Source organism: Dermacentor variabilis, chromosome 4 (assembly GCF_050947875.1).
Source record: "Dermacentor variabilis isolate Ectoservices chromosome 4, ASM5094787v1, whole genome shotgun sequence".
In the NCBI taxonomy this organism is placed as follows: domain Eukaryota; kingdom Metazoa; phylum Arthropoda; class Arachnida; order Ixodida; family Ixodidae; genus Dermacentor; species Dermacentor variabilis.
Window position 1 is genome coordinate 139,931,453 of NC_134571.1, and position 27,542 is coordinate 139,958,994.

The following is a 27,542-nucleotide window of genomic DNA, read 5'->3' on the forward strand; positions in this document are numbered from 1 at the left end:
GTGTGCTTTTCTGCGGCTTGCACATGTGGCTTGGAATGTGCTGCCGTCTATGTGATGTTATCAACCTGCATGCGTGTAATAGCGATGCAGTTAGCAGTTTATGCGAACAATTTTCGCGATTAGTGACACTTCTTGTCGCCATATTACTCCGCGTAATATCATGCCACGTCCTTCATGTCGTTTTGAATTTGTGCCCGCGAAGTTCAGATCGATGTTGACGCACGAGAGGCTGCGGATGATGAGTGTTTATATTTCGCCAGCGCGTCCACTCACCACAGCTTTACGCCTACATTCAAAACATGCCAACTAAAATAATAATAATAATAATAATAATAACAACAAAAAAGAAGTGCAGGCAAAAAAAAAATTAAAAAGAAAGGTGCCATCAGCACTCGGTGTTCCCAGGTGGTCTCCCTCCCAAGTACTGACCGAGCCCAATGCTGCTTAGCTTCGGGGATCGGACGAGAACCGGCGTATTCAGCATGGTATGGCCGATGGCGAGAAACGAAGGTTTCCGATGCTGCCTGTATCTAAAAGGGAGCATCGGCTCTCTACAGCTACAATGAATAGTCTTTACGGGTTACGGAAACGTCTCATTACGCGGTTTCAATTTGTTGATCTGCGCTAGAAAAGAGAAAATTGCGTGTGCGAGTTGTGCAGAGGAGAGTGGACGTAACACGTTGTGTGTGCTTTTCTGCGGCTTGCACATGTGGCTTGGAATGTGCTGCCGTCTATGTGATGTTATCAACCTGCATGCGTGTAATAGCGATGCAGTTAGCAGTTTATGCGAACAATTTTCGCGATTAGTGACACTTCTTGTGGCCATATTACTCCGCGTAATATCATGCCACGTCCTTCATGTCGTTTTGAATTTGTGCCCGCGAAGTTCAGATCGATGTTGACGCACGAGAGGCTGCGGATGATGAGTGTTTATATTTCGCCAGCGCGTCCACTCACCACAGCTTTACGCCTACATTCAAAACATCCCAACTAAAATAATAATAATAATAATAATAACAACAAAAAAGAAGTGCAGGCAAAAAAAAAAAATTAAAAAGAAAGGTGCCATCAGCACTCGGTGTTCCCAGGTGGTCTCCCTCCCAAGTACTGACCGAGCCCAATGCTGCTTAGCTTCGGGGATCGGACGAGAACCGGCGTATTCAGCATGGTATGGCCGATGGCGAGAAACGAAGGTTTCCGATGCTGCCTGTATCTAAAAGGGAGCATCGGCTCTCTACAGCTACAATGAATAGTCTTTACGGGTTACGGAAACGTCTCATTACGCGGTTTCAATTTGTTGATCTGCGCTAGAAAAGAGAAAATTGCGTGTGCGAGTTGTGCAGAGGAGAGTGGACGTAACACGTTGTGTGTGCTTTTCTGCGGCTTGCACATGTGGCTTGGAATGTGCTGCCGTCTATGTGATGTTATCAACCTGCATGCGTGTAATAGCGATGCAGTTAGCAGTTTATGCGAACAATTTTCGCGATTAGTGACACTTCTTGTCGCCATATTACTCCGCGTAATATCATGCCACGTCCTTCATGTCGTTTTGAATTTGTGCCCGCGAAGTTCAGATCGATGTTGACGCACGAGAGGCTGCGGATGATGAGTGTTTATATTTCGCCAGCGCGTCCACTCACCACAGCTTTACGCCTACATTCAAAACATCCCAACTAAAATAATAATAATAATAATAATAACAACAAAAAAGAAGTGCAGGCAAAAAAAAAAATTAAAAAGAAAGGTGCCATCAGCACTCGGTGTTCCCAGGTGGTCTCCCTCCCAAGTACTGACCGAGCCCAATGCTGCTTAGCTTCGGGGATCGGACGAGAACCGGCGTATTCAGCATGGTATGGCCGATGGCGAGAAACGAAGGTTTCCGATGCTGCCTGTATCTAAAAGGGAGCATCGGCTCTCTACAGCTACAATGAATAGTCTTTACGGGTTACGGAAACGTCTCATTACGTGGTTTCAATTTGTTGATCTGCGCTAGAAAAGAGAAAATTGCGTGTGCGAGTTGTGCAGAGGAGAGTGGACGTAACACGTTGTGTGTGCTTTTCTGCGGCTTGCACATGTGGCTTGGAATGTGCTGCCGTCTATGTGATGTTATCAACCTGCATGCGTGTAATAGCGATGCAGTTAGCAGTTTATGCGAACAATTTTCGCGATTAGTGACACTTCTTGTCGCCATATTACTCCGCGTAATATCATGCCACGTCCTTCATGTCGTTTTGAATTTGTGCCCGCGAAGTTCAGATCGATGTTGACGCACGAGAGGCTGCGGATGATGAGTGTTTATATTTCGCCAGCGCGTCCACTCACCACAGCTTTACGCCTACATTCAAAACATGCCAACTAAAATAATAATAATAATAATAATAATAATAACAACAAAAAAGAAGTGCAGGCAAAAAAAAAAATTAAAAAGAAAGGTGCCATCAGCACTCGGTGTTCCCAGGTGGTCTCCCTCCCAAGTACTGACCGAGCCCAATGCTGCTTAGCTTCGGGGATCGGACGAGAACCGGCGTATTCAGCATGGTATGGCCGATGGCGAGAAACGAAGGTTTCCGATGCTGCCTGTATCTAAAAGGGAGCATCGGCTCTCTACATCTACAATGAATAGTCTTTACGGGTTACGGAAACGTCTCATTACGTGGTTTCAATTTGTTGATCTGCGCTAGAAAAGAGAAAATTGCGTGTGCGAGTTGTGCAGAGGAGAGTGGACGTAACACGTTGTGTGTGCTTTTCTGCGGCTTGCACATGTGGCTTGGAATGTGCTGCCGTCTATGTGATGTTATCAACCTGCATGCGTGTAATAGCGATGCAGTTAGCAGTTTATGCGAACAATTTTCGCGATTAGTGACACTTCTTGTCGCCATATTACTCCGCGTAATATCATGCCACGTCCTTCATGTCGTTTTGAATTTGTGCCCGCGAAGTTCAGATCGATGTTGACGCACGAGAGGCTGCGGATGATGAGTGTTTATATTTCGCCAGCGCGTCCACTCACCACAGCTTTACGCCTACATTCAAAACATGCCAACTAAAATAATAATAATAATAATAATAACAACAAAAAAGAAGTGCAGGCAAAAAAAATTAAAAAGAAAGGTGCCATCAGCACTCGGTGTTCCCAGGTGGTCTCCCTCCCAAGTACTGACCGAGCCCAATGCTGCTTAGCTTCGGGGATCGGACGAGAACCGGCGTATTCAGCATGGTATGGCCGATGGCGAGAAACGAAGGTTTCCGATGCTGCCTGTATCTAAAAGGGAGCATCGGCTCTCTACAGCTACAATGAATAGTCTTTACGGGTTACGGAAACGTCTCATTACGCGGTTTCAATTTGTTGATCTGCGCTAGAAAAGAGAAAATTGCGTGTGCGAGTTGTGCAGAGGAGAGTGGACGTAACACGTTGTGTGTGCTTTTCTGCGGCTTGCACATGTGGCTTGGAATGTGCTGCCGTCTATGTGATGTTATCAACCTGCATGCGTGTAATAGCGATGCAGTTAGCAGTTTATGCGAACAATTTTCGCGATTAGTGACACTTCTTGTCGCCATATTACTCCGCGTAATATCATGCCACGTCCTTCATGTCGTTTTGAATTTGTGCCCGCGAAGTTCAGATCGATGTTGACGCACGAGAGGCTGCGGATGATGAGTGTTTATATTTCGCCAGCGCGTCCACTCACCACAGCTTTACGCCTACATTCAAAACATCCCAACTAAAATAATAATAATAATAATAATAACAACAAAAAAGAAGTGCAGGCAAAAAAAAAATTAAAAAGAAAGGTGCCATCAGCACTCGGTGTTCCCAGGTGGTCTCCCTCCCAAGTACTGACCGAGCCCAATGCTGCTTAGCTTCGGGGATCGGACGAGAACCGGCGTATTCAGCATGGTATGGCCGATGGCGAGAAACGAAGGTTTCCGATGCTGCCTGTATCTAAAAGGGAGCATCGGCTCTCTACAGCTACAATGAATAGTCTTTACGGGTTACGGAAACGTCTCATTACGTGGTTTCAATTTGTTGATCTGCGCTAGAAAAGAGAAAATTGCGTGTGCGAGTTGTGCAGAGGAGAGTGGACGTAACACGTTGTGTGTGCTTTTCTGCGGCTTGCACATGTGGCTTGGAATGTGCTGCCGTCTATGTGATGTTATCAACCTGCATGCGTGTAATAGCGATGCAGTTAGCAGTTTATGCGAACAATTTTCGCGATTAGTGACACTTCTTGTCGCCATATTACTCCGCGTAATATCATGCCACGTCCTTCATGTCGTTTTGAATTTGTGCCCGCGAAGTTCAGATCGATGTTGACGCACGAGAGGCTGCGGATGATGAGTGTTTATATTTCGCCAGCGCGTCCACTCACCACAGCTTTACGCCTACATTCAAAACATGCCAACTAAAATAATAATAATAATAATAATAACAACAAAAAAGAAGTGCAGGCAAAAAAAAAAATTAAAAAGAAAGGTGCCATCAGCACTCGGTGTTCCCAGGTGGTCTCCCTCCCAAGTACTGACCGAGCCCAATGCTGCTTAGCTTCGGGGATCGGACGAGAACCGGCGTATTCAGCATGGTATGGCCGATGGCGAGAAACGAAGGTTTCCGATGCTGCCTGTATCTAAAAGGGAGCATCGGCTCTCTACAGCTACAATGAATAGTCTTTACGGGTTACGGAAACGTCTCATTACGTGGTTTCAATTTGTTGATCTGCGCTAGAAAAGAGAAAATTGCGTGTGCGAGTTGTGCAGAGGAGAGTGGACGTAACACGTTGTGTGTGCTTTTCTGCGGCTTGCACATGTGGCTTGGAATGTGCTGCCGTCTATGTGATGTTATCAACCTGCATGCGTGTAATAGCGATGCAGTTAGCAGTTTATGCGAACAATTTTCGCGATTAGTGACACTTCTTGTCGCCATATTACTCCGCGTAATATCATGCCACGTCCTTCATGTCGTTTTGAATTTGTGCCCGCGAAGTTCAGATCGATGTTGACGCACGAGAGGCTGCGGATGATGAGTGTTTATATTTCGCCAGCGCGTCCACTCACCACAGCTTTACGCCTACATTCAAAACATGCCAACTAAAATAATAATAATAATAATAATAACAACAAAAAAGAAGTGCAGGCAAAAAAAAAATTAAAAAGAAAGGTGCCATCAGCACTCGGTGTTCCCAGGTGGTCTCCCTCCCAAGTACTGACCGAGCCCAATGCTGCTTAGCTTCGGGGATCGGACGAGAACCGGCGTATTCAGCATGGTATGGCCGATGGCGAGAAACGAAGGTTTCCGATGCTGCCTGTATCTAAAAGGGAGCATCGGCTCTCTACAGCTACAATGAATAGTCTTTACGGGTTACGGAAACGTCTCATTACGTGGTTTCAATTTGTTGATCTGCGCTAGAAAAGAGAAAATTGCGTGTGCGAGTTGTGCAGAGGAGAGTGGACGTAACACGTTGTGTGTGCTTTTCTGCGGCTTGCACATGTGGCTTGGAATGTGCTGCCGTCTATGTGATGTTATCAACCTGCATGCGTGTAATAGCGATGCAGTTAGCAGTTTATGCGAACAATTTTCGCGATTAGTGACACTTCTTGTCGCCATATTACTCCGCGTAATATCATGCCACGTCCTTCATGTCGTTTTGAATTTGTGCCCGCGAAGTTCAGATCGATGTTGACGCACGAGAGGCTGCGGATGATGAGTGTTTATATTTCGCCAGCGCGTCCACTCACCACAGCTTTACGCCTACATTCAAAACATGCCAACTAAAATAATAATAATAATAATAATAACAACAAAAAAGAAGTGCAGGCAAAAAAAAAAAATTAAAAAGAAAGGTGCCATCAGCACTCGGTGTTCCCAGGTGGTCTCCCTCCCAAGTACTGACCGAGCCCAATGCTGCTTAGCTTCGGGGATCGGACGAGAACCGGCGTATTCAGCATGGTATGGCCGATGGCGAGAAACGAAGGTTTCCGATGCTGCCTGTATCTAAAAGGGAGCATCGGCTCTCTACAGCTACAATGAATAGTCTTTACGGGTTACGGAAACGTCTCATTACGTGGTTTCAATTTGTTGATCTGCGCTAGAAAAGAGAAAATTGCGTGTGCGAGTTGTGCAGAGGAGAGTGGACGTAACACGTTGTGTGTGCTTTTCTGCGGCTTGCACATGTGGCTTGGAATGTGCTGCCGTCTATGTGATGTTATCAACCTGCATGCGTGTAATAGCGATGCAGTTAGCAGTTTATGCGAACAATTTTCGCGATTAGTGACACTTCTTGTCGCCATATTACTCCGCGTAATATCATGCCACGTCCTTCATGTCGTTTTGAATTTGTGCCCGCGAAGTTCAGATCGATGTTGACGCACGAGAGGCTGCGGATGATGAGTGTTTATATTTCGCCAGCGCGTCCACTCACCACAGCTTTACGCCTACATTCAAAACATGCCAACTAAAATAATAATAATAATAATAATAACAACAAAAAAGAAGTGCAGGCAAAAAAAAAATTAAAAAGAAAGGTGCCATCAGCACTCGGTGTTCCCAGGTGGTCTCCCTCCCAAGTACTGACCGAGCCCAATGCTGCTTAGCTTCGGGGATCGGACGAGAACCGGCGTATTCAGCATGGTATGGCCGATGGCGAGAAACGAAGGTTTCCGATGCTGCCTGTATCTAAAAGGGAGCATCGGCTCTCTACAGCTACAATGAATAGTCTTTACGGGTTACGGAAACGTCTCATTACGTGGTTTCAATTTGTTGATCTGCGCTAGAAAAGAGAAAATTGCGTGTGCGAGTTGTGCAGAGGAGAGTGGACGTAACACGTTGTGTGTGCTTTTCTGCGGCTTGCACATGTGGCTTGGAATGTGCTGCCGTCTATGTGATGTTATCAACCTGCATGCGTGTAATAGCGATGCAGTTAGCAGTTTATGCGAACAATTTTCGCGATTAGTGACACTTCTTGTCGCCATATTACTCCGCGTAATATCATGCCACGTCCTTCATGTCGTTTTGAATTTGTGCCCGCGAAGTTCAGATCGATGTTGACGCACGAGAGGCTGCGGATGATGAGTGTTTATATTTCGCCAGCGCGTCCACTCACCACAGCTTTACGCCTACATTCAAAACATGCCAACTAAAATAATAATAATAATAATAATAACAACAAAAAAGAAGTGCAGGCAAAAAAAAAAATTAAAAAGAAAGGTGCCATCAGCACTCGGTGTTCCCAGGTGGTCTCCCTCCCAAGTACTGACCGAGCCCAATGCTGCTTAGCTTCGGGGATCGGACGAGAACCGGCGTATTCAGCATGGTATGGCCGATGGCGAGAAACGAAGGTTTCCGATGCTGCCTGTATCTAAAAGGGAGCATCGGCTCTCTACAGCTACAATGAATAGTCTTTACGGGTTACGGAAACGTCTCATTACGTGGTTTCAATTTGTTGATCTGCGCTAGAAAAGAGAAAATTGCGTGTGCGAGTTGTGCAGAGGAGAGTGGACGTAACACGTTGTGTGTGCTTTTCTGCGGCTTGCACATGTGGCTTGGAATGTGCTGCCGTCTATGTGATGTTATCAACCTGCATGCGTGTAATAGCGATGCAGTTAGCAGTTTATGCGAACAATTTTCGCGATTAGTGACACTTCTTGTCGCCATATTACTCCGCGTAATATCATGCCACGTCCTTCATGTCGTTTTGAATTTGTGCCCGCGAAGTTCAGATCGATGTTGACGCACGAGAGGCTGCGGATGATGAGTGTTTATATTTCGCCAGCGCGTCCACTCACCACAGCTTTACGCCTACATTCAAAACATGCCAACTAAAATAATAATAATAATAATAATAACAACAAAAAAGAAGTGCAGGCAAAAAAAAAATAAAAAGAAAGGTGCCATCAGCACTCGGTGTTCCCAGGTGGTCTCCCTCCCAAGTACTGACCGAGCCCAATGCTGCTTAGCTTCGGGGATCGGACGAGAACCGGCGTATTCAGCATGGTATGGCCGATGGCGAGAAACGAAGGTTTCCGATGCTGCCTGTATCTAAAAGGGAGCATCGGCTCTCTACAGCTACAATGAATAGTCTTTACGGGTTACGGAAACGTCTCATTACGTGGTTTCAATTTGTTGATCTGCGCTAGAAAAGAGAAAATTGCGTGTGCGAGTTGTGCAGAGGAGAGTGGACGTAACACGTTGTGTGTGCTTTTCTGCGGCTTGCACATGTGGCTTGGAATGTGCTGCCGTCTATGTGATGTTATCAACCTGCATGCGTGTAATAGCGATGCAGTTAGCAGTTTATGCGAACAATTTTCGCGATTAGTGACACTTCTTGTCGCCATATTACTCCGCGTAATATCATGCCACGTCCTTCATGTCGTTTTGAATTTGTGCCCGCGAAGTTCAGATCGATGTTGACGCACGAGAGGCTGCGGATGATGAGTGTTTATATTTCGCCAGCGCGTCCACTCACCACAGCTTTACGCCTACATTCAAAACATGCCAACTAAAATAATAATAATAATAATAATAACAACAAAAAAGAAGTGCAGGCAAAAAAAAATTAAAAAGAAAGGTGCCATCAGCACTCGGTGTTCCCAGGTGGTCTCCCTCCCAAGTACTGACCGAGCCCAATGCTGCTTAGCTTCGGGGATCGGACGAGAACCGGCGTATTCAGCATGGTATGGCCGATGGCGAGAAACGAAGGTTTCCGATGCTGCCTGTATCTAAAAGGGAGCATCGGCTCTCTACAGCTACAATGAATAGTCTTTACGGGTTACGGAAACGTCTCATTACGCGGTTTCAATTTGTTGATCTGCGCTAGAAAAGAGAAAATTGCGTGTGCGAGTTGTGCAGAGGAGAGTGGACGTAACACGTTGTGTGTGCTTTTCTGCGGCTTGCACATGTGGCTTGGAATGTGCTGCCGTCTATGTGATGTTATCAACCTGCATGCGTGTAATAGCGATGCAGTTAGCAGTTTATGCGAACAATTTTCGCGATTAGTGACACTTCTTGTCGCCATATTACTCCGCGTAATATCATGCCACGTGCTTCATGTCGTTTTGAATTTGTGCCCGCGAAGTTCAGATCGATGTTGACGCACGAGAGGCTGCGGATGATGAGTGTTTATATTTCGCCAGCGCGTCCACTCACCACAGCTTTACGCCTACATTCAAAACATGCCAACTAAAATAATAATAATAATAATAATAATAATAACAACAAAAAAGAAGTGCAGGCAAAAAAAAAATTAAAAAGAAAGGTGCCATCAGCACTCGGTGTTCCCAGGTGGTCTCCCTCCCAAGTACTGACCGAGCCCAATGCTGCTTAGCTTCGGGGATCGGACGAGAACCGGCGTATTCAGCATGGTATGGCCGATGGCGAGAAACGAAGGTTTCCGATGCTGCCTGTATCTAAAAGGGAGCATCGGCTCTCTACAGCTACAATGAATAGTCTTTACGGGTTACGGAAACGTCTCATTACGCGGTTTCAATTTGTTGATCTGCGCTAGAAAAGAGAAAATTGCGTGTGCGAGTTGTGCAGAGGAGAGTGGACGTAACACGTTGTGTGTGCTTTTCTGCGGCTTGCACATGTGGCTTGGAATGTGCTGCCGTCTATGTGATGTTATCAACCTGCATGCGTGTAATAGCGATGCAGTTAGCAGTTTATGCGAACAATTTTCGCGATTAGTGACACTTCTTGTCGCCATATTACTCCGCGTAATATCATGCCACGTCCTTCATGTCGTTTTGAATTTGTGCCCGCGAAGTTCAGATCGATGTTGACGCACGAGAGGCTGCGGATGATGAGTGTTTATATTTCGCCAGCGCGTCCACTCACCACAGCTTTACGCCTACATTCAAAACATCCCAACTAAAATAATAATAATAATAATAATAACAACAAAAAAGAAGTGCAGGCAAAAAAAAAATTAAAAAGAAAGGTGCCATCAGCACTCGGTGTTCCCAGGTGGTCTCCCTCCCAAGTACTGACCGAGCCCAATGCTGCTTAGCTTCGGGGATCGGACGAGAACCGGCGTATTCAGCATGGTATGGCCGATGGCGAGAAACGAAGGTTTCCGATGCTGCCTGTATCTAAAAGGGAGCATCGGCTCTCTACAGCTACAATGAATAGTCTTTACGGGTTACGGAAACGTCTCATTACGTGGTTTCAATTTGTTGATCTGCGCTAGAAAAGAGAAAATTGCGTGTGCGAGTTGTGCAGAGGAGAGTGGACGTAACACGTTGTGTGTGCTTTTCTGCGGCTTGCACATGTGGCTTGGAATGTGCTGCCGTCTATGTGATGTTATCAACCTGCATGCGTGTAATAGCGATGCAGTTAGCAGTTTATGCGAACAATTTTCGCGATTAGTGACACTTCTTGTCGCCATATTACTCCGCGTAATATCATGCCACGTCCTTCATGTCGTTTTGAATTTGTGCCCGCGAAGTTCAGATCGATGTTGACGCACGAGAGGCTGCGGATGATGAGTGTTTATATTTCGCCAGCGCGTCCACTCACCACAGCTTTACGCCTACATTCAAAACATGCCAACTAAAATAATAATAATAATAATAATAACAACAAAAAAGAAGTGCAGGCAAAAAAAAAATTAAAAAGAAAGGTGCCATCAGCACTCGGTGTTCCCAGGTGGTCTCCCTCCCAAGTACTGACCGAGCCCAATGCTGCTTAGCTTCGGGGATCGGACGAGAACCGGCGTATTCAGCATGGTATGGCCGATGGCGAGAAACGAAGGTTTCCGATGCTGCCTGTATCTAAAAGGGAGCATCGGCTCTCTACAGCTACAATGAATAGTCTTTACGGGTTACGGAAACGTCTCATTACGCGGTTTCAATTTGTTGATCTGCGCTAGAAAAGAGAAAATTGCGTGTGCGAGTTGTGCAGAGGAGAGTGGACGTAACACGTTGTGTGTGCTTTTCTGCGGCTTGCACATGTGGCTTGGAATGTGCTGCCGTCTATGTGATGTTATCAACCTGCATGCGTGTAATAGCGATGCAGTTAGCAGTTTATGCGAACAATTTTCGCGATTAGTGACACTTCTTGTCGCCATATTACTCCGCGTAATATCATGCCACGTCCTTCATGTCGTTTTGAATTTGTGCCCGCGAAGTTCAGATCGATGTTGACGCACGAGAGGCTGCGGATGATGAGTGTTTATATTTCGCCAGCGCGTCCACTCACCACAGCTTTACGCCTACATTCAAAACATGCCAACTAAAATAATAATAATAATAATAATAACAACAAAAAAGAAGTGCAGGCAAAAAAAAAAAATTAAAAAGAAAGGTGCCATCAGCACTCGGTGTTCCCAGGTGGTCTCCCTCCCAAGTACTGACCGAGCCCAATGCTGCTTAGCTTCGGGGATCGGACGAGAACCGGCGTATTCAGCATGGTATGGCCGATGGCGAGAAACGAAGGTTTCCGATGCTGCCTGTATCTAAAAGGGAGCATCGGCTCTCTACAGCTACAATGAATAGTCTTTACGGGTTACGGAAACGTCTCATTACGCGGTTTCAATTTGTTGATCTGCGCTAGAAAAGAGAAAATTGCGTGTGCGAGTTGTGCAGAGGAGAGTGGACGTAACAGGTTGTGTGTGCTTTTCTGCGGCTTGCACATGTGGCTTGGAATGTGCTGCCGTCTATGTGATGTTATCAACCTGCATGCGTGTAATAGCGATGCAGTTAGCAGTTTATGCGAACAATTTTCGCGATTAGTGACACTTCTTGTCGCCATATTACTCCGCGTAATATCATGCCACGTCCTTCATGTCGTTTTGAATTTGTGCCCGCGAAGTTCAGATCGATGTTGACGCACGAGAGGCTGCGGATGATGAGTGTTTATATTTCGCCAGCGCGTCCACTCACCACAGCTTTACGCCTACCTTCAAAACATGCCAACTAAAATAATAATAATAATAATAATAACAACAACAAAAAAGAAGTGCAGGCAAAAAAAAAATTAAAAAGAAAGGTGCCATCAGCACTCGGTGTTCCCAGGTGGTCTCCCTCCCAAGTACTGACCGAGCCCAATGCTGCTTAGCTTCGGGGATCGGACGAGAACCGGCGTATTCAGCATGGTATGGCCGATGGCGAGAAACGAAGGTTTCCGATGCTGCCTGTATCTAAAAGGGAGCATCGGCTCTCTACAGCTACAATGAATAGTCTTTACGGGTTACGGAAACGTCTCATTACGTGGTTTCAATTTGTTGATCTGCGCTAGAAAAGAGAAAATTGCGTGTGCGAGTTGTGCAGAGGAGAGTGGACGTAACACGTTGTGTGTGCTTTTCTGCGGCTTGCACATGTGGCTTGGAATGTGCTGCCGTCTATGTGATGTTATCAACCTGCATGCGTGTAATAGCGATGCAGTTAGCAGTTTATGCGAACAATTTTCGCGATTAGTGACACTTCTTGTCGCCATATTACTCCGCGTAATATCATGCCACGTCCTTCATGTCGTTTTGAATTTGTGCCCGCGAAGTTCAGATCGATGTTGACGCACGAGAGGCTGCGGATGATGAGTGTTTATATTTCGCCAGCGCGTCCACTCACCACAGCTTTACGCCTACATTCAAAACATGCCAACTAAAATAATAATAATAATAATAATAACAACAAAAAAGAAGTGCAGGCAAAAAAAATTAAAAAGAAAGGTGCCATCAGCACTCGGTGTTCCCAGGTGGTCTCCCTCCCAAGTACTGACCGAGCCCAATGCTGCTTAGCTTCGGGGATCGGACGAGAACCGGCGTATTCAGCATGGTATGGCCGATGGCGAGAAACGAAGGTTTCCGATGCTGCCTGTATCTAAAAGGGAGCATCGGCTCTCTACAGCTACAATGAATAGTCTTTACGGGTTACGGAAACGTCTCATTACGCGGTTTCAATTTGTTGATCTGCGCTAGAAAAGAGAAAATTGCGTGTGCGAGTTGTGCAGAGGAGAGTGGACGTAACACGTTGTGTGTGCTTTTCTGCGGCTTGCACATGTGGCTTGGAATGTGCTGCCGTCTATGTGATGTTATCAACCTGCATGCGTGTAATAGCGATGCAGTTAGCAGTTTATGCGAACAATTTTCGCGATTAGTGACACTTCTTGTCGCCATATTACTCCGCGTAATATCATGCCACGTCCTTCATGTCGTTTTGAATTTGTGCCCGCGAAGTTCAGATCGATGTTGACGCACGAGAGGCTGCGGATGATGAGTGTTTATATTTCGCCAGCGCGTCCACTCACCACAGCTTTACGCCTACATTCAAAACATCCCAACTAAAATAATAATAATAATAATAATAACAACAAAAAAGAAGTGCAGGCAAAAAAAAATTAAAAAGAAAGGTGCCATCAGCACTCGGTGTTCCCAGGTGGTCTCCCTCCCAAGTACTGACCGAGCCCAATGCTGCTTAGCTTCGGGGATCGGACGAGAACCGGCGTATTCAGCATGGTATGGCCGATGGCGAGAAACGAAGGTTTCCGATGCTGCCTGTATCTAAAAGGGAGCATCGGCTCTCTACAGCTACAATGAATAGTCTTTACGGGTTACGGAAACGTCTCATTACGTGGTTTCAATTTGTTGATCTGCGCTAGAAAAGAGAAAATTGCGTGTGCGAGTTGTGCAGAGGAGAGTGGACGTAACACGTTGTGTGTGCTTTTCTGCGGCTTGCACATGTGGCTTGGAATGTGCTGCCGTCTATGTGATGTTATCAACCTGCATGCGTGTAATAGCGATGCAGTTAGCAGTTTATGCGAACAATTTTCGCGATTAGTGACACTTCTTGTCGCCATATTACTCCGCGTAATATCATGCCACGTCCTTCATGTCGTTTTGAATTTGTGCCCGCGAAGTTCAGATCGATGTTGACGCACGAGAGGCTGCGGATGATGAGTGTTTATATTTCGCCAGCGCGTCCACTCACCACAGCTTTACGCCTACATTCAAAACATGCCAACTAAAATAATAATAATAATAATAATAACAACAAAAAAGAAGTGCAGGCAAAAAAAAAAATTAAAAAGAAAGGTGCCATCAGCACTCGGTGTTCCCAGGTGGTCTCCCTCCCAAGTACTGACCGAGCCCAATGCTGCTTAGCTTCGGGGATCGGACGAGAACCGGCGTATTCAGCATGGTATGGCCGATGGCGAGAAACGAAGGTTTCCGATGCTGCCTGTATCTAAAAGGGAGCATCGGCTCTCTACAGCTACAATGAATAGTCTTTACGGGTTACGGAAACGTCTCATTACGTGGTTTCAATTTGTTGATCTGCGCTAGAAAAGAGAAAATTGCGTGTGCGAGTTGTGCAGAGGAGAGTGGACGTAACACGTTGTGTGTGCTTTTCTGCGGCTTGCACATGTGGCTTGGAATGTGCTGCCGTCTATGTGATGTTATCAACCTGCATGCGTGTAATAGCGATGCAGTTAGCAGTTTATGCGAACAATTTTCGCGATTAGTGACACTTCTTGTCGCCATATTACTCCGCGTAATATCATGCCACGTCCTTCATGTCGTTTTGAATTTGTGCCCGCGAAGTTCAGATCGATGTTGACGCACGAGAGGCTGCGGATGATGAGTGTTTATATTTCGCCAGCGCGTCCACTCACCACAGCTTTACGCCTACATTCAAAACATGCCAACTAAAATAATAATAATAATAATAATAACAACAAAAAAGAAGTGCAGGCAAAAAAAAAATTAAAAAGAAAGGTGCCATCAGCACTCGGTGTTCCCAGGTGGTCTCCCTCCCAAGTACTGACCGAGCCCAATGCTGCTTAGCTTCGGGGATCGGACGAGAACCGGCGTATTCAGCATGGTATGGCCGATGGCGAGAAACGAAGGTTTCCGATGCTGCCTGTATCTAAAAGGGAGCATCGGCTCTCTACAGCTACAATGAATAGTCTTTACGGGTTACGGAAACGTCTCATTACGTGGTTTCAATTTGTTGATCTGCGCTAGAAAAGAGAAAATTGCGTGTGCGAGTTGTGCAGAGGAGAGTGGACGTAACACGTTGTGTGTGCTTTTCTGCGGCTTGCACATGTGGCTTGGAATGTGCTGCCGTCTATGTGATGTTATCAACCTGCATGCGTGTAATAGCGATGCAGTTAGCAGTTTATGCGAACAATTTTCGCGATTAGTGACACTTCTTGTCGCCATATTACTCCGCGTAATATCATGCCACGTCCTTCATGTCGTTTTGAATTTGTGCCCGCGAAGTTCAGATCGATGTTGACGCACGAGAGGCTGCGGATGATGAGTGTTTATATTTCGCCAGCGCGTCCACTCACCACAGCTTTACGCCTACATTCAAAACATGCCAACTAAAATAATAATAATAATAATAATAACAACAAAAAAGAAGTGCAGGCAAAAAAAAAAAATTAAAAAGAAAGGTGCCATCAGCACTCGGTGTTCCCAGGTGGTCTCCCTCCCAAGTACTGACCGAGCCCAATGCTGCTTAGCTTCGGGGATCGGACGAGAACCGGCGTATTCAGCATGGTATGGCCGATGGCGAGAAACGAAGGTTTCCGATGCTGCCTGTATCTAAAAGGGAGCATCGGCTCTCTACAGCTACAATGAATAGTCTTTACGGGTTACGGAAACGTCTCATTACGTGGTTTCAATTTGTTGATCTGCGCTAGAAAAGAGAAAATTGCGTGTGCGAGTTGTGCAGAGGAGAGTGGACGTAACACGTTGTGTGTGCTTTTCTGCGGCTTGCACATGTGGCTTGGAATGTGCTGCCGTCTATGTGATGTTATCAACCTGCATGCGTGTAATAGCGATGCAGTTAGCAGTTTATGCGAACAATTTTCGCGATTAGTGACACTTCTTGTCGCCATATTACTCCGCGTAATATCATGCCACGTCCTTCATGTCGTTTTGAATTTGTGCCCGCGAAGTTCAGATCGATGTTGACGCACGAGAGGCTGCGGATGATGAGTGTTTATATTTCGCCAGCGCGTCCACTCACCACAGCTTTACGCCTACATTCAAAACATGCCAACTAAAATAATAATAATAATAATAATAACAACAAAAAAGAAGTGCAGGCAAAAAAAAAATTAAAAAGAAAGGTGCCATCAGCACTCGGTGTTCCCAGGTGGTCTCCCTCCCAAGTACTGACCGAGCCCAATGCTGCTTAGCTTCGGGGATCGGACGAGAACCGGCGTATTCAGCATGGTATGGCCGATGGCGAGAAACGAAGGTTTCCGATGCTGCCTGTATCTAAAAGGGAGCATCGGCTCTCTACAGCTACAATGAATAGTCTTTACGGGTTACGGAAACGTCTCATTACGTGGTTTCAATTTGTTGATCTGCGCTAGAAAAGAGAAAATTGCGTGTGCGAGTTGTGCAGAGGAGAGTGGACGTAACACGTTGTGTGTGCTTTTCTGCGGCTTGCACATGTGGCTTGGAATGTGCTGCCGTCTATGTGATGTTATCAACCTGCATGCGTGTAATAGCGATGCAGTTAGCAGTTTATGCGAACAATTTTCGCGATTAGTGACACTTCTTGTCGCCATATTACTCCGCGTAATATCATGCCACGTCCTTCATGTCGTTTTGAATTTGTGCCCGCGAAGTTCAGATCGATGTTGACGCACGAGAGGCTGCGGATGATGAGTGTTTATATTTCGCCAGCGCGTCCACTCACCACAGCTTTACGCCTACATTCAAAACATGCCAACTAAAATAATAATAATAATAATAATAACAACAAAAAAGAAGTGCAGGCAAAAAAAAAATTAAAAAGAAAGGTGCCATCAGCACTCGGTGTTCCCAGGTGGTCTCCCTCCCAAGTACTGACCGAGCCCAATGCTGCTTAGCTTCGGGGATCGGACGAGAACCGGCGTATTCAGCATGGTATGGCCGATGGCGAGAAACGAAGGTTTCCGATGCTGCCTGTATCTAAAAGGGAGCATCGGCTCTCTACAGCTACAATGAATAGTCTTTACGGGTTACGGAAACGTCTCATTACGTGGTTTCAATTTGTTGATCTGCGCTAGAAAAGAGAAAATTGCGTGTGCGAGTTGTGCAGAGGAGAGTGGACGTAACACGTTGTGTGTGCTTTTCTGCGGCTTGCACATGTGGCTTGGAATGTGCTGCCGTCTATGTGATGTTATCAACCTGCATGCGTGTAATAGCGATGCAGTTAGCAGTTTATGCGAACAATTTTCGCGATTAGTGACACTTCTTGTCGCCATATTACTCCGCGTAATATCATGCCACGTCCTTCATGTCGTTTTGAATTTGTGCCCGCGAAGTTCAGATCGATGTTGACGCACGAGAGGCTGCGGATGATGAGTGTTTATATTTCGCCAGCGCGTCCACTCACCACAGCTTTACGCCTACATTCAAAACATGCCAACTAAAATAATAATAATAATAATAATAACAACAAAAAAGAAGTGCAGGCAAAAAAAAAATAAAAAGAAAGGTGCCATCAGCACTCGGTGTTCCCAGGTGGTCTCCCTCCCAAGTACTGACCGAGCCCAATGCTGCTTAGCTTCGGGGATCGGACGAGAACCGGCGTATTCAGCATGGTATGGCCGATGGCGAGAAACGAAGGTTTCCGATGCTGCCTGTATCTAAAAGGGAGCATCGGCTCTCTACAGCTACAATGAATAGTCTTTACGGGTTACGGAAACGTCTCATTACGTGGTTTCAATTTGTTGATCTGCGCTAGAAAAGAGAAAATTGCGTGTGCGAGTTGTGCAGAGGAGAGTGGACGTAACACGTTGTGTGTGCTTTTCTGCGGCTTGCACATGTGGCTTGGAATGTGCTGCCGTCTATGTGATGTTATCAACCTGCATGCGTGTAATAGCGATGCAGTTAGCAGTTTATGCGAACAATTTTCGCGATTAGTGACACTTCTTGTCGCCATATTACTCCGCGTAATATCATGCCACGTCCTTCATGTCGTTTTGAATTTGTGCCCGCGAAGTTCAGATCGATGTTGACGCACGAGAGGCTGCGGATGATGAGTGTTTATATTTCGCCAGCGCGTCCACTCACCACAGCTTTACGCCTACATTCAAAACATGCCAACTAAAATAATAATAATAATAATAATAACAACAAAAAAGAAGTGCAGGCAAAAAAAAATTAAAAAGAAAGGTGCCATCAGCACTCGGTGTTCCCAGGTGGTCTCCCTCCCAAGTACTGACCGAGCCCAATGCTGCTTAGCTTCGGGGATCGGACGAGAACCGGCGTATTCAGCATGGTATGGCCGATGGCGAGAAACGAAGGTTTCCGATGCTGCCTGTATCTAAAAGGGAGCATCGGCTCTCTACAGCTACAATGAATAGTCTTTACGGGTTACGGAAACGTCTCATTACGCGGTTTCAATTTGTTGATCTGCGCTAGAAAAGAGAAAATTGCGTGTGCGAGTTGTGCAGAGGAGAGTGGACGTAACACGTTGTGTGTGCTTTTCTGCGGCTTGCACATGTGGCTTGGAATGTGCTGCCGTCTATGTGATGTTATCAACCTGCATGCGTGTAATAGCGATGCAGTTAGCAGTTTATGCGAACAATTTTCGCGATTAGTGACACTTCTTGTCGCCATATTACTCCGCGTAATATCATGCCACGTGCTTCATGTCGTTTTGAATTTGTGCCCGCGAAGTTCAGATCGATGTTGACGCACGAGAGGCTGCGGATGATGAGTGTTTATATTTCGCCAGCGCGTCCACTCACCACAGCTTTACGCCTACATTCAAAACATGCCAACTAAAATAATAATAATAATAATAATAATAATAATAACAACAAAAAAGAAGTGCAGGCAAAAAAAAAATTAAAAAGAAAGGTGCCATCAGCACTCGGTGTTCCCAGGTGGTCTCCCTCCCAAGTACTGACCGAGCCCAATGCTGCTTAGCTTCGGGGATCGGACGAGAACCGGCGTATTCAGCATGGTATGGCCGATGGCGAGAAACGAAGGTTTCCGATGCTGCCTGTATCTAAAAGGGAGCATCGGCTCTCTACAGCTACAATGAATAGTCTTTACGGGTTACGGAAACGTCTCATTACGCGGTTTCAATTTGTTGATCTGCGCTAGAAAAGAGAAAATTGCGTGTGCGAGTTGTGCAGAGGAGAGTGGACGTAACACGTTGTGTGTGCTTTTCTGCGGCTTGCACATGTGGCTTGGAATGTGCTGCCGTCTATGTGATGTTATCAACCTGCATGCGTGTAATAGCGATGCAGTTAGCAGTTTATGCGAACAATTTTCGCGATTAGTGACACTTCTTGTCGCCATATTACTCCGCGTAATATCATGCCACGTCCTTCATGTCGTTTTGAATTTGTGCCCGCGAAGTTCAGATCGATGTTGACGCACGAGAGGCTGCGGATGATGAGTGTTTATATTTCGCCAGCGCGTCCACTCACCACAGCTTTACGCCTACATTCAAAACATCCCAACTAAAATAATAATAATAATAATAATAACAACAAAAAAGAAGTGCAGGCAAAAAAAAAATTAAAAAGAAAGGTGCCATCAGCACTCGGTGTTCCCAGGTGGTCTCCCTCCCAAGTACTGACCGAGCCCAATGCTGCTTAGCTTCGGGGATCGGACGAGAACCGGCGTATTCAGCATGGTATGGCCGATGGCGAGAAACGAAGGTTTCCGATGCTGCCTGTATCTAAAAGGGAGCATCGGCTCTCTACAGCTACAATGAATAGTCTTTACGGGTTACGGAAACGTCTCATTACGTGGTTTCAATTTGTTGATCTGCGCTAGAAAAGAGAAAATTGCGTGTGCGAGTTGTGCAGAGGAGAGTGGACGTAACACGTTGTGTGTGCTTTTCTGCGGCTTGCACATGTGGCTTGGAATGTGCTGCCGTCTATGTGATGTTATCAACCTGCATGCGTGTAATAGCGATGCAGTTAGCAGTTTATGCGAACAATTTTCGCGATTAGTGGCACTTCTTGTCGCCATATTACTCCGCGTAATATCATGCCACGTCCTTCATGTCGTTTTGAATTTGTGCCCGCGAAGTTCAGATCGATGTTGACGCACGAGAGGCTGCGGATGATGAGTGTTTATATTTCGCCAGCGCGTCCACTCACCACAGCTTTACGCCTACATTCAAAACATGCCAACTAAAATAATAATAATAATAATAATAACAACAAAAAAGAAGTGCAGGCAAAAAAAAAATTAAAAAGAAAGGTGCCATCAGCACTCGGTGTTCCCAGGTGGTCTCCCTCCCAAGTACTGACCGAGCCCAATGCTGCTTAGCTTCGGGGATCGGACGAGAACCGGCGTATTCAGCATGGTATGGCCGATGGCGAGAAACGAAGGTTTCCGATGCTGCCTGTATCTAAAAGGGAGCATCGGCTCTCTACAGCTACAATGAATAGTCTTTACGGGTTACGGAAACGTCTCATTACGCGGTTTCAATTTGTTGATCTGCGCTAGAAAAGAGAAAATTGCGTGTGCGAGTTGTGCAGAGGAGAGTGGACGTAACACGTTGTGTGTGCTTTTCTGCGGCTTGCACATGTGGCTTGGAATGTGCTGCCGTCTATGTGATGTTATCAACCTGCATGCGTGTAATAGCGATGCAGTTAGCAGTTTATGCGAACAATTTTCGCGATTAGTGACACTTCTTGTCGCCATATTACTCCGCGTAATATCATGCCACGTCCTTCATGTCGTTTTGAATTTGTGCCCGCGAAGTTCAGATCGATGTTGACGCACGAGAGGCTGCGGATGATGAGTGTTTATATTTCGCCAGCGCGTCCACTCACCACAGCTTTACGCCTACATTCAAAACATGCCAACTAAAATAATAATAATAATAATAATAACAACAAAAAAGAAGTGCAGGCAAAAAAAAAAAATTAAAAAGAAAGGTGCCATCAGCACTCGGTGTTCCCAGGTGGTCTCCCTCCCAAGTACTGACCGAGCCCAATGCTGCTTAGCTTCGGGGATCGGACGAGAACCGGCGTATTCAGCATGGTATGGCCGATGGCGAGAAACGAAGGTTTCCGATGCTGCCTGTATCTAAAAGGGAGCATCGGCTCTCTACAGCTACAATGAATAGTCTTTACGGGTTACGGAAACGTCTCATTACGCGGTTTCAATTTGTTGATCTGCGCTAGAAAAGAGAAAATTGCGTGTGCGAGTTGTGCAGAGGAGAGTGGACGTAACAGGTTGTGTGTGCTTTTCTGCGGCTTGCACATGTGGCTTGGAATGTGCTGCCGTCTATGTGATGTTATCAACCTGCATGCGTGTAATAGCGATGCAGTTAGCAGTTTATGCGAACAATTTTCGCGATTAGTGACACTTCTTGTCGCCATATTACTCCGCGTAATATCATGCCACGTCCTTCATGTCGTTTTGAATTTGTGCCCGCGAAGTTCAGATCGATGTTGACGCACGAGAGGCTGCGGATGATGAGTGTTTATATTTCGCCAGCGCGTCCACTCACCACAGCTTTACGCCTACCTTCAAAACATGCCAACTAAAATAATAATAATAATAATAATAACAACAACAAAAAAGAAGTGCAGGCAAAAAAAAAATTAAAAAGAAAGGTGCCATCAGCACTCGGTGTTCCCAGGTGGTCTCCCTCCCAAGTACTGACCGAGCCCAATGCTGCTTAGCTTCGGGGATCGGACGAGAACCGGCGTATTCAGCATGGTATGGCCGATGGCGAGAAACGAAGGTTTCCGATGCTGCCTGTATCTAAAAGGGAGCATCGGCTCTCTACAGCTACAATGAATAGTCTTTACGGGTTACGGAAACGTCTCATTACGCGGTTTCAATTTGTTGATCTGCGCTAGAAAAGAGAAAATTGCGTGTGCGAGTTGTGCAGAGGAGAGTGGACGTAACACGTTGTGTGTGCTTTTCTGCGGCTTGCACATGTGGCTTGGAATGTGCTGCCGTCTATGTGATGTTATCAACCTGCATGCGTGTAATAGCGATGCAGTTAGCAGTTTATGCGAACAATTTTCGCGATTAGTGACACTTCTTGTCGCCATATTACTCCGCGTAATATCATGCCACGTCCTTCATGTCGTTTCGAATTTGTGCCCGCGAAGTTCAGATCGATGTTGACGCACGAGAGGCTGCGGATGATGAGTGTTTATATTTCGCCAGCGCGTCCACTCACCACAGCTTTACGCCTACATTCAAAACATGCCAACTAAAATAATAATAATAATAATAATAACAACAAAAAAGAAGTGCAGGCAAAAAAAAAATTAAAAAGAAAGGTGCCATCAGCACTCGGTGTTCCCAGGTGGTCTCCCTCCCAAGTACTGACCGAGCCCAATGCTGCTTAGCTTCGGGGATCGGACGAGAACCGGCGTATTCAGCATGGTATGGCGGATGGCGAGAAACGAAGGTTTCCGATGCTGCCTGTATCTAAAAGGGAGCATCGGCTCTCTACAGCTACAATGAATAGTCTTTACGGGTTACGGAAACGTCTCATTACGCGGTTTCAATTTGTTGATCTGCGCTAGAAAAGAGAAAATTGCGTGTGCGAGTTGTGCAGAGGAGAGTGGACGTAACACGTTGTGTGTGCTTTTCTGCGGCTTGCACATGTGGCTTGGAATGTGCTGCCGTCTATGTGATGTTATCAACCTGCATGCGTGTAATAGCGATGCAGTTAGCAGTTTATGCGAACAATTTTCGCGATTAGTGACACTTCTTGTCGCCATATTACTCCGCGTAATATCATGCCACGTCCTTCATGTCGTTTTGAATTTGTGCCCGCGAAGTTCAGATCGATGTTGACGCACGAGAGGCTGCGGATGATGAGTGTTTATATTTCGCCAGCGCGTCCACTCACCACAGCTTTACGCCTACATTCAAAACATCCCAACTAAAATAATAATAATAATAATAATAACAACAAAAAAGAAGTGCAGGCAAAAAAAAAATTAAAAAGAAAGGTGCCATCAGCACTCGGTGTTCCCAGGTGGTCTCCCTCCCAAGTACTGACCGAGCCCAATGCTGCTTAGCTTCGGGGATCGGACGAGAACCGGCGTATTCAGCATGGTATGGCCGATGGCGAGAAACGAAGGTTTCCGATGCTGCCTGTATCTAAAAGGGAGCATCGGCTCTCTACAGCTACAATGAATAGTCTTTACGGGTTACGGAAACGTCTCATTACGTGGTTTCAATTTGTTGATCTGCGCTAGAAAAGAGAAAATTGCGTGTGCGAGTTGTGCAGAGGAGAGTGGACGTAACACGTTGTGTGTGCTTTTCTGCGGCTTGCACATGTGGCTTGGAATGTGCTGCCGTCTATGTGATGTTATCAACCTGCATGCGTGTAATAGCGATGCAGTTAGCAGTTTATGCGAACAATTTTCGCGATTAGTGACACTTCTTGTCGCCATATTACTCCGCGTAATATCATGCCACGTCCTTCATGTCGTTTTGAATTTGTGCCCGCGAAGTTCAGATCGATGTTGACGCACGAGAGGCTGCGGATGATGAGTGTTTATATTTCGCCAGCGCGTCCACTCACCACAGCTTTACGCCTACATTCAAAACATGCCAACTAAAATAATAATAATAATAATAATAACAACAAAAAAGAAGTGCAGGCAAAAAAAAAATTAAAAAGAAAGGTGCCATCAGCACTCGGTGTTCCCAGGTGGTCTCCCTCCCAAGTACTGACCGAGCCCAATGCTGCTTAGCTTCGGGGATCGGACGAGAACCGGCGTATTCAGCATGGTATGGCCGATGGCGAGAAACGAAGGTTTCCGATGCTGTCTGTATCTAAAAGGGAGCATCGGCTCTCTACAGCTACAATGAATAGTCTTTACGGGTTACTGAAACGTCTCATTACGCGGTTTCAATTTGTTGATCTGCGCTAGAAAAGAGAAAATTGCGTGTGCGAGTTGTGCAGAGGAGAGTGGACGTAACACGTTGTGTGTGCTTTTCTGCGGCTTGCACATGTGGCTTGGAATGTGCTGCCGTCTATGTGATGTTATCAACCTGCATGCGTGTAATAGCGATGCAGTTAGCAGTTTATGCGAACAATTTTCGCGATTAGTGACACTTCTTGTCGCCATATTACTCCGCGTAATATCATGCCACGTCCTTCATGTCGTTTTGAATTTGTGCCCGCGAAGTTCAGATCGATGTTGACGCACGAGAGGCTGCGGATGATGAGTGTTTATATTTCGCCAGCGCGTCCACTCACCACAGCTTTACGCCTACATTCAAAACATCCCAACTAAAATAATAATAATAATAATAACAACAAAAAAGAAGTGCAGGCAAAAAAAAAATTAAAAAGAAAGGTGCCATCAGCACTCGGTGTTCCCAGGTGGTCTCCCTCCCAAGTACTGACCGAGCCCAATGCTGCTTAGCTTCGGGGATCGGACGAGAACCGGCGTATACAGCATGGTATGGCCGATGGCGAGAAACGAAGGTTTCCGATGCTGCCTGTATCTAAAAGGGAGCATCGGCTCTCTACAGCTACAATGAATAGTCTTTACGGGTTACGGAAACGTCTCATTACGCGGTTTCAATTTGTTGATCTGCGCTAGAAAAGAGAAAATTGCGTGTGCGAGTTGTGCAGAGGAGAGTGGACGTAACACGTTGTGTGTGCTTTTCTGCGGCTTGCACATGTGGCTTGGAATGTGCTGCCGTCTATGTGATGTTATCAACCTGCATGCGTGTAATAGCGATGCAGTTAGCAGTTTATGCGAACAATTTTCGCGATTAGTGACACTTCTTGTCGCCATATTACTCCGCGTAATATCATGCCACGTCCTTCATGTCGTTTTGAATTTGTGCCCGCGAAGTTCAGATCGATGTTGACGCACGAGAGGCTGCGGATGATGAGTGTTTATATTTCGCCAGCGCGTCCACTCACCACAGCTTTACGCCTACATTCAAAACATGCCAACTAAAATAATAATAATAATAATAATAACAACAAAAAAGAAGTGCAGGCAAAAAAAAATTAAAAAGAAAGGTGCCATCAGCACTCGGTGTTCCCAGGTGGTCTCCCTCCCAAGTACTGACCGAGCCCAATGCTGCTTAGCTTCGGGGATCGGACGAGAACCGGCGTATTCAGCATGGTATGGCCTTTTTTTTTTTTTTTTTTTCTTTATTGCCTGACTTTGACAAAGAAAGAACAGCAATAGCAATACACAAACCAAAACATAAAAGATACAATGAACACGTCGTAGTGACATAAACAGCCTGGTAGGGGGCTGGCTTCGCCACATTAAAATTCATTTAGAGCCATCAATGGCTCCACCCTTGACAGCCACTCGGGGGTATCGCCGCCGGCCTTCAAAATTTCAACAAACCGATGCACAGTTTCACGGAAATAAATTCGCGTAGGTCGTGCGTCGGGATCGCAGTAGTATCCTGCCATTCGAGAGCGCCAAATACTGTGGAGGCCAATTAACATTATTAAATCAAACGGAAAACCATCCTCGTTAGTAATGGGTAGATACCGTATTCCATGAGGGTCGAGGGGAAATTGTTTCTTTAACGTTCTTTGTAGTACGTCCCAAAAAAATACCCCTCCCCAACAATGAAGAAAAACGTGATCTATCGTTTCTGGTTGTTTGCAGATAAGGCAGTGAGATCCCCATGGAAGAAATAAGCCCTTTTCCTGTAAAAACACTTTTACTGGCAACGTTCCAGTGTGTAATTTAAAAAAAAAGGTTTTAACCCCTGGCGCAACTTGCATTCTTTTTACTCTCTTTAACACGTCCCTACCAGGGCCTCCACTGTACAAGGCTCTGTACATTGGCTCCGGCAGAACGACATCACACAAATCCTTGTACAATTTTTTCTTTTTCACAGTAGATAAATATTCATTTGAAAACCTCGTTGCAAGGAATCGTACACTTGCGACAACTTCTCTAAAATATCCAAAAATGCCTCCCGTGAGTGTTTCGGTTGAAACAACAAAGTCTGGCAACGCGCGCCCGAGCCTTACTTGGCATGCGGTGCGCAAAAAAGGATCGCTGACGTCACGAAGGAAAAGAAACCTGTTAACAATCTGCCGCAAAAAAAGGTGTCCCAGGCCCAATCCACCATTCTTGACTCCTCTGAACAGATTTGTCCGGCTGCACCTTTCCCATTGCGCATCCCACACGAAAATGGCGAAAATTCGATGCAGCTTCTGTACATTGAGCCTTGCACAATGTAACACCTGCATTACATACCACAGCCTACTAATAAAGAACAGATTGCACACGGTTGCTCTAGCAAAAATCGATAAGTTCGTTCCTTTCCACCTTTCCGCTTTTCCACGTGTATCATGCGTCTGCGCTGTCCAATATGTCGCACTATCACGGTAGCATTCTAGAGGTACTCCCAAGTACCTCGTTGGGGTCGTAACCCAGGACACGTTTGCAAAGCGGTCGGGCGTCGATTGCCATTCTCCGTGCCAGAGCCCTAGTGATTTTGCTAAGTTCACTCTGCTGCCTGTGACTTGGCAGAAGTTCTCTACACATTTAATAGCCTCAGTTACGCCTTCCCTACTCGTTGAAAAAACCGCCACATCATCCGCATATGCCAGCAGCTTGACTTCCGCTGCTTGCAACCGAAAGCCGGGAATTGTCTGCTTTTTCACGATGTTTAAGCACATCGCCTCTATGTAGATGCAAAACAAAAGAGGGCTAAGGGGACAACCCTGGCGTACCGACCGCTGCACGCTAATGGGGGCACCCAGACTCTGGTTAACGATCAATCGCGTCGTGCAGTTCCGATACGCCAGGGCGACACCCTCGCGAATAACAGAACCAACGTTAACATGATCTAGTATGCAAAGCAAAATTTCATGCGCGACACAGTCGAAAGCTTTTTCAAGGTCAAGTTGCAAGATGGCCACGCGGCTATTTGTAATATCGCAGCACTCCAGCACGCATCTTGCTGTGTGAATATTAGTCGTAATAGATCGTCCCTTAATCCCGCACGTTTGATGCGGTCCAACGATTTCCTGGATTACTGACTGTAATCTTCGCGCTAAAACTTTCATATAAATTTTGTAATCCACATTTGTAAGTGCGATTGGCCGGTACGCTGTTACTTGTCGTAACTTCTCTGCATCGTCAGTTTTGGATATTAAGACAGTGTGTGATCTTGCATAAGACGGAGGCAATTCGTTAATTTCGTAAGCTTCATTAAACAATACGGTCAATATTGGCGCGATTCCACGCTTAAAAGCTTTGTAAAACGCCGCGCTTAACCCGTCCGGTCCTGGTGATTTACCAGGATTTAAATTGTCTATCGCCATTTCTACCTCTGATTCGGTTATTGCCAGCTCTAACCTAACCTTCTGCTCATCGTTGAGTCGCGGCAGTGCCCCAAGGAACTTATCCTTAAACGTGTTCGTGTCGGCAACATGTAAAGCGAACAACGCCTGATAGTACTGAAAAAATGCACGCTTAATATGTTCGTTATCATCCGATAAGACGCCTTCCCATTCTATGTTGTCTATGTGATTTCGACGAGCGTGGGCTTTTTCAATTCCGAGCGCTCGTTTAGACGGAGTCTCCCCAGCAGCTACATGTTCCGCTCTCGCCCGGACCAGTGCACCACGATAGCGCTCCTCTTCTATCACTTCAACTT

General features: G+C 46.0%; 35 non-coding genes and 2 pseudogenes across 35 annotated transcripts; all 37 read right to left on the reverse strand.

Moving 5' to 3' along the window:
• Positions 1-380: 380 nt before the first annotated feature.
• Positions 381-499, reverse strand: LOC142580783 (5S ribosomal RNA). Its single transcript, XR_012827924.1, has one exon. It is a non-coding gene; the product is annotated as a 5S ribosomal RNA (ribosomal RNA).
• Positions 500-1,063: 564 nt separating this feature from the next.
• LOC142580784 (5S ribosomal RNA) lies at positions 1,064-1,182 on the reverse strand. Its single transcript, XR_012827925.1, has one exon. It is a non-coding gene; the product is annotated as a 5S ribosomal RNA (ribosomal RNA).
• Positions 1,183-1,745: 563 nt separating this feature from the next.
• Positions 1,746-1,864, reverse strand: LOC142580785 (5S ribosomal RNA). Its single transcript, XR_012827926.1, has one exon. It is a non-coding gene; the product is annotated as a 5S ribosomal RNA (ribosomal RNA).
• Positions 1,865-2,433: 569 nt separating this feature from the next.
• Positions 2,434-2,552, reverse strand: LOC142580786 (5S ribosomal RNA). The gene has a single exon (XR_012827927.1). It is a non-coding gene; the product is annotated as a 5S ribosomal RNA (ribosomal RNA).
• A 560-nt stretch (positions 2,553-3,112) lies between these two features.
• On the reverse strand, positions 3,113-3,231 carry LOC142580787 (5S ribosomal RNA). The gene has a single exon (XR_012827928.1). It is a non-coding gene; the product is annotated as a 5S ribosomal RNA (ribosomal RNA).
• Positions 3,232-3,793: 562 nt separating this feature from the next.
• LOC142580788 (5S ribosomal RNA) lies at positions 3,794-3,912 on the reverse strand. The gene has a single exon (XR_012827929.1). It is a non-coding gene; the product is annotated as a 5S ribosomal RNA (ribosomal RNA).
• Positions 3,913-4,475: 563 nt separating this feature from the next.
• Positions 4,476-4,594, reverse strand: LOC142580789 (5S ribosomal RNA). Its single transcript, XR_012827930.1, has one exon. It is a non-coding gene; the product is annotated as a 5S ribosomal RNA (ribosomal RNA).
• A 562-nt stretch (positions 4,595-5,156) lies between these two features.
• On the reverse strand, positions 5,157-5,275 carry LOC142580790 (5S ribosomal RNA). Its single transcript, XR_012827931.1, has one exon. It is a non-coding gene; the product is annotated as a 5S ribosomal RNA (ribosomal RNA).
• Positions 5,276-5,839: 564 nt separating this feature from the next.
• Positions 5,840-5,958, reverse strand: LOC142580791 (5S ribosomal RNA). Its single transcript, XR_012827932.1, has one exon. It is a non-coding gene; the product is annotated as a 5S ribosomal RNA (ribosomal RNA).
• Positions 5,959-6,520: 562 nt separating this feature from the next.
• On the reverse strand, positions 6,521-6,639 carry LOC142580792 (5S ribosomal RNA). Its single transcript, XR_012827933.1, has one exon. It is a non-coding gene; the product is annotated as a 5S ribosomal RNA (ribosomal RNA).
• Positions 6,640-7,202: 563 nt separating this feature from the next.
• On the reverse strand, positions 7,203-7,321 carry LOC142580794 (5S ribosomal RNA). The gene has a single exon (XR_012827935.1). It is a non-coding gene; the product is annotated as a 5S ribosomal RNA (ribosomal RNA).
• A 561-nt stretch (positions 7,322-7,882) lies between these two features.
• LOC142580795 (5S ribosomal RNA) lies at positions 7,883-8,001 on the reverse strand. The gene has a single exon (XR_012827936.1). It is a non-coding gene; the product is annotated as a 5S ribosomal RNA (ribosomal RNA).
• Positions 8,002-8,562: 561 nt separating this feature from the next.
• On the reverse strand, positions 8,563-8,681 carry LOC142580796 (5S ribosomal RNA). Its single transcript, XR_012827937.1, has one exon. It is a non-coding gene; the product is annotated as a 5S ribosomal RNA (ribosomal RNA).
• A 568-nt stretch (positions 8,682-9,249) lies between these two features.
• LOC142580797 (5S ribosomal RNA) lies at positions 9,250-9,368 on the reverse strand. The gene has a single exon (XR_012827938.1). It is a non-coding gene; the product is annotated as a 5S ribosomal RNA (ribosomal RNA).
• A 562-nt stretch (positions 9,369-9,930) lies between these two features.
• LOC142580798 (5S ribosomal RNA) lies at positions 9,931-10,049 on the reverse strand. The gene has a single exon (XR_012827939.1). It is a non-coding gene; the product is annotated as a 5S ribosomal RNA (ribosomal RNA).
• Positions 10,050-10,611: 562 nt separating this feature from the next.
• LOC142580799 (5S ribosomal RNA) lies at positions 10,612-10,730 on the reverse strand. Its single transcript, XR_012827940.1, has one exon. It is a non-coding gene; the product is annotated as a 5S ribosomal RNA (ribosomal RNA).
• Positions 10,731-11,294: 564 nt separating this feature from the next.
• LOC142580800 (5S ribosomal RNA) lies at positions 11,295-11,413 on the reverse strand. The gene has a single exon (XR_012827941.1). It is a non-coding gene; the product is annotated as a 5S ribosomal RNA (ribosomal RNA).
• Positions 11,414-11,978: 565 nt separating this feature from the next.
• Positions 11,979-12,097, reverse strand: LOC142580801 (5S ribosomal RNA). The gene has a single exon (XR_012827942.1). It is a non-coding gene; the product is annotated as a 5S ribosomal RNA (ribosomal RNA).
• A 560-nt stretch (positions 12,098-12,657) lies between these two features.
• On the reverse strand, positions 12,658-12,776 carry LOC142580802 (5S ribosomal RNA). Its single transcript, XR_012827943.1, has one exon. It is a non-coding gene; the product is annotated as a 5S ribosomal RNA (ribosomal RNA).
• Positions 12,777-13,337: 561 nt separating this feature from the next.
• On the reverse strand, positions 13,338-13,456 carry LOC142580803 (5S ribosomal RNA). The gene has a single exon (XR_012827944.1). It is a non-coding gene; the product is annotated as a 5S ribosomal RNA (ribosomal RNA).
• Positions 13,457-14,019: 563 nt separating this feature from the next.
• On the reverse strand, positions 14,020-14,138 carry LOC142580805 (5S ribosomal RNA). Its single transcript, XR_012827946.1, has one exon. It is a non-coding gene; the product is annotated as a 5S ribosomal RNA (ribosomal RNA).
• Positions 14,139-14,700: 562 nt separating this feature from the next.
• On the reverse strand, positions 14,701-14,819 carry LOC142580806 (5S ribosomal RNA). Its single transcript, XR_012827947.1, has one exon. It is a non-coding gene; the product is annotated as a 5S ribosomal RNA (ribosomal RNA).
• Positions 14,820-15,383: 564 nt separating this feature from the next.
• Positions 15,384-15,502, reverse strand: LOC142580807 (5S ribosomal RNA). The gene has a single exon (XR_012827948.1). It is a non-coding gene; the product is annotated as a 5S ribosomal RNA (ribosomal RNA).
• Positions 15,503-16,064: 562 nt separating this feature from the next.
• On the reverse strand, positions 16,065-16,183 carry LOC142580808 (5S ribosomal RNA). The gene has a single exon (XR_012827949.1). It is a non-coding gene; the product is annotated as a 5S ribosomal RNA (ribosomal RNA).
• A 562-nt stretch (positions 16,184-16,745) lies between these two features.
• On the reverse strand, positions 16,746-16,864 carry LOC142580809 (5S ribosomal RNA). Its single transcript, XR_012827950.1, has one exon. It is a non-coding gene; the product is annotated as a 5S ribosomal RNA (ribosomal RNA).
• Positions 16,865-17,425: 561 nt separating this feature from the next.
• Positions 17,426-17,544, reverse strand: LOC142580810 (5S ribosomal RNA). Its single transcript, XR_012827951.1, has one exon. It is a non-coding gene; the product is annotated as a 5S ribosomal RNA (ribosomal RNA).
• A 561-nt stretch (positions 17,545-18,105) lies between these two features.
• LOC142580811 (5S ribosomal RNA) lies at positions 18,106-18,224 on the reverse strand. Its single transcript, XR_012827952.1, has one exon. It is a non-coding gene; the product is annotated as a 5S ribosomal RNA (ribosomal RNA).
• Positions 18,225-18,795: 571 nt separating this feature from the next.
• Positions 18,796-18,914, reverse strand: LOC142580812 (5S ribosomal RNA). The gene has a single exon (XR_012827953.1). It is a non-coding gene; the product is annotated as a 5S ribosomal RNA (ribosomal RNA).
• A 562-nt stretch (positions 18,915-19,476) lies between these two features.
• Positions 19,477-19,595, reverse strand: LOC142580813 (5S ribosomal RNA). The gene has a single exon (XR_012827954.1). It is a non-coding gene; the product is annotated as a 5S ribosomal RNA (ribosomal RNA).
• Positions 19,596-20,157: 562 nt separating this feature from the next.
• LOC142580814 (5S ribosomal RNA) lies at positions 20,158-20,276 on the reverse strand. The gene has a single exon (XR_012827955.1). It is a non-coding gene; the product is annotated as a 5S ribosomal RNA (ribosomal RNA).
• Positions 20,277-20,840: 564 nt separating this feature from the next.
• LOC142580816 (5S ribosomal RNA) lies at positions 20,841-20,959 on the reverse strand. Its single transcript, XR_012827957.1, has one exon. It is a non-coding gene; the product is annotated as a 5S ribosomal RNA (ribosomal RNA).
• A 565-nt stretch (positions 20,960-21,524) lies between these two features.
• On the reverse strand, positions 21,525-21,643 carry LOC142580817 (5S ribosomal RNA). The gene has a single exon (XR_012827958.1). It is a non-coding gene; the product is annotated as a 5S ribosomal RNA (ribosomal RNA).
• Positions 21,644-22,205: 562 nt separating this feature from the next.
• On the reverse strand, positions 22,206-22,324 carry LOC142580382 (5S ribosomal RNA; annotated as a pseudogene).
• Positions 22,325-22,886: 562 nt separating this feature from the next.
• LOC142580818 (5S ribosomal RNA) lies at positions 22,887-23,005 on the reverse strand. Its single transcript, XR_012827959.1, has one exon. It is a non-coding gene; the product is annotated as a 5S ribosomal RNA (ribosomal RNA).
• A 562-nt stretch (positions 23,006-23,567) lies between these two features.
• Positions 23,568-23,686, reverse strand: LOC142580819 (5S ribosomal RNA). Its single transcript, XR_012827960.1, has one exon. It is a non-coding gene; the product is annotated as a 5S ribosomal RNA (ribosomal RNA).
• Positions 23,687-24,245: 559 nt separating this feature from the next.
• On the reverse strand, positions 24,246-24,364 carry LOC142580238 (5S ribosomal RNA). Its single transcript, XR_012827668.1, has one exon. It is a non-coding gene; the product is annotated as a 5S ribosomal RNA (ribosomal RNA).
• A 561-nt stretch (positions 24,365-24,925) lies between these two features.
• Positions 24,926-25,044, reverse strand: LOC142580543 (5S ribosomal RNA; annotated as a pseudogene).
• Positions 25,045-27,542: the final 2,498 nt, after the last annotated feature.